Source organism: Mytilus trossulus, chromosome 13 (genome assembly GCF_036588685.1).
Source record: "Mytilus trossulus isolate FHL-02 chromosome 13, PNRI_Mtr1.1.1.hap1, whole genome shotgun sequence".
NCBI lineage: Eukaryota > Metazoa > Mollusca > Bivalvia > Mytilida > Mytilidae > Mytilus > Mytilus trossulus.
Window position 1 is genome coordinate 4373541 of NC_086385.1, and position 3600 is coordinate 4377140.

Consider the following 3600-nt stretch of genomic DNA (forward strand, 5'->3'; position numbering starts at 1 on the left):
TTTTTTATACGACCGCAATCGTATATTGCTATCACGTTGGCGTCGTCGTCGTCTCTCTAACTCTAACTTTAACTTTAGTAAAAGTGAATAGAAATCTATGAAATTTCAACACAAGGTTTATGACCATAAAAGGAAGGCTGGTATTGATTTTGGGAGTTTTGGTCCCAACATTTTAGGAATTAGGGGCCAAAAAGGGCCCAAATAAGCATTTTCTTGTTTTCAAAGAGCTGAGCTCCTTTTTATAAGCAAGATACATTTTCCTATTGTTTTTTATTTACCTATGATACATGGAAACCATTTTTCTTGCATGACAATGTAAGTTTTTTTAATACATTGGTATTTAATCAGTGGAGTTTTTTTTATAAATATAAATATTTCTTTATTTGAAAACTGTGATACTAAACAAAAAGTCCAAGATAAAGTTTTGTTTTTGTGAATGATATATATGTCAGTATTATAGATTTGTGTCTTTGGCTTCATATTTGGACAAATGTGCTGTAAATTCAGAAATTATTGTGTTTTTTTGTTATCGCATATTTTTAAGATTTGGACAAATTTGTGAAATTATTAATTGCTATTTGAAGAAAATCTAAATACAGATGTATGTACAATATAACTTAATGCAAGTTCGAAATGTTGCAATATTCACCCGTTATCAGTATGAATATCAACTGAATTTACAGTTATTATATGCATAATACTATATGTAATTGTAATTGTAGGTACCTATATAGCCAACTGCCATTATACCAATCTTTATGATATACTAAAAAACGTTAAATATTTTGATACTAGGACACTATAAATGGTAAAATGTAATTATATAGGTCACCAAAACTGACTTTACAATTTTTAAACTTGCTTTCTAAGTTTAGAGATATATGAAGGTAACAATACATAGAGATGTTCAGAACATAGTTGATTCTGTTGAAGTATGGTTTTGATGAATTACAATTTTTAATTTGTCTATTTCCAAATCAGAGCAAATTAAATTTGATCAGGTTTACAAATGTTCTATAGGATAATAGGTTGTCCACATTAAAGAAAATATATACTTCTTAAGTTCTGATTAAACAAGATATCAGATCCTGGGTCTTTAAGCTTTCATATCATAACAAACTTATCCAAATGTTTAACATATTTTGAGAATGTAAATACTTAATGCATAAGAACTATTTTGGCTCAAACATTATTGTAGGCATGCAGATAGTTCAGCTTGCTATTTTTAGGATGTCATGAAAATGTTTATATCTTTTATACTGACGAAGAATGCACACCTAATGTCTACGGTAAATTTAAAATCTGTTAGTTGTGCATTATGATTGGGGCATTCTTTTTCTATGGTCCAGTTGTTGTCTCTTTGACACATTCCCCATTTTCATTCTCAATTTTATTAAGAATTTTCATACACTATAAAAATGTACTGTCCAACCTTTGCTGAATGATCTTATGTGGAGAATTTTTGAGAACTCATTATTAAAGGAATGCTACCAAATATACATTATCATTAGATTTGTTTGCCTTAGATTAGAGACTATTAATGACTTGTCATTAATATTAACCAAAGGTATAGTCTTTTATTGCCTCATTTTGGATATTTACTCATCTATTTCCAACTAACAAGCTCTTTAAAAGACTGTTATAAAGTGATAGTTTACAAATAACTGAACCCAAAAAGCAAACATAATTTAAAATTTTGTATCCTTGTTTTTTTAAAGATTTGATGGGAAATGATTCTTTCTAGATTTTTCATTAATCTTTAACATCTAAAACTAAGGATTTCAAAAATTCAAAAAACTGATTTTTTTTTCTATATGTTATAAATTATAAAAAAGACAAGTAAAGATAAGTGGGCAAAATCTTTATAGACACTATATGGATAAAAGTAGAATCTAAATATATGACAAAAGTAAAAAACAAGAGTAGCAATTATCCTTAAGGTGATTCCAAACAACTTTGATAAGATTTATTTGGCTGGTTTTATTTCAATAAAGTTTGATCCTTTTGACAAAATTCATAAAGATTTTTTTTTAAATTGAGTCACACAATCTAATCAGAAAAAATTCATTGGATATATATATATATATATATAGCAGTTTGACAAGCACTTATTAGATTATTGAGAAGCTTAACTTTTCCTTAACAATTGAAAGTAATTAAAACCCTCAGCTGATTTTTACAGAGTTATCTCCCTGTAGTGTTATGTACAAAATGATAGGAATGTAATTTATTCCTATGTTTTTTCCCCCATTATCATGCAATATAATATTGATGCATTTGTTTGTGATGTACAAAACCAATGATATTTACCACACAGTTCTGCATGTGAATGACCATGTATTGTAAATATTACATTTTTATGTGTGAATGAGTGATTAAAGTGTGTATGAATATTATGCTAACAGGTACTGTGGATTCATTTATTTTCGTTGGTACCAATTTTTTATGGTTTGAGGGAAAATTACATATTCGTGGATATTTAATTTTGTGGTTTTGGCAAAGTCTACACTCATTCCTTTAGAAAATTTGTTATTCGTTGAACATTTGAATTCGTGGTTCTCCTGTACCCACGAAATCCAACGAATAATAATGAATCCACAGTACATATATTGCTTTTATCATGTTGTATGGTATAATCTTGTATTTATTTTCATGAGATGAAATAATAAAGAGGATTTCTGATTTAATTTTCTAATTATTTTACAATAAAAATTGTGATTTTACTTTAAAAAAAGTGGATTAATACAAAAGCTACAAATATTTGAAATTTTTTGGCTCAATAAAATAAATTTGATTGTTGCAAATAAAATTCTGCATGTTTATAACAGGTTTAAAGTTACCATTGAATGTTCATTATCTGATCTTAATCCAGCAGATTTAGTGGCCAAAAGTATAATCTAGATTTGTATATTGAAAATTATAAAATCACTTTTCATAGGCATTTTTAAACACAGTGTAATACATTAATCAACCAGTGCATAAAGTTATAGAAAATGAATACAAGTTTTGCAAAATTATATGATATAAACCAAGGATTTTTTTCTAGTCCATAATTTTTGTATTGATGTATTAGTAAGTGCTGAAAGCAAGTAGTTTTATTGTATATTTATTGTAGTCAATAACAGGATTTTATTGGCTAATTTTTATAGAACCGAATTTATTTTGGTATATGTCTATGACGCTAATGATGTTACTTTGTCAAACACAGCATTTTAAAGAAGTTATAATTTAGTGTTTTTTATGCAGTTGATTAACAATTGTATTGAAATAATATCTGAATCTTTGTGTTTTTCAGAGGCGTTGACATCAAGGTTAATCCTTGTTCATGCCTAACTCCTTAAATTGATTTTCGTCTTCTTACTTAAGGGGGTAGACCTTGGTCCAGGGAGATAACTCTTCAATTCAGTTATGCATTTGTAATAGTCAAGTTTTATTAATGTATTTTAAGCATTTACCAGAAACAGATTGAAAATAATCTATGTATCCTAGAAGCTTAGGAAGTATTTATGTAAATGGCTAACACAAACATACTGATGATTTTAAGAGTTATTTCCCTTAACCTAGGTCTACCACCTTTAGTGCACCACAAAATTCAGATCA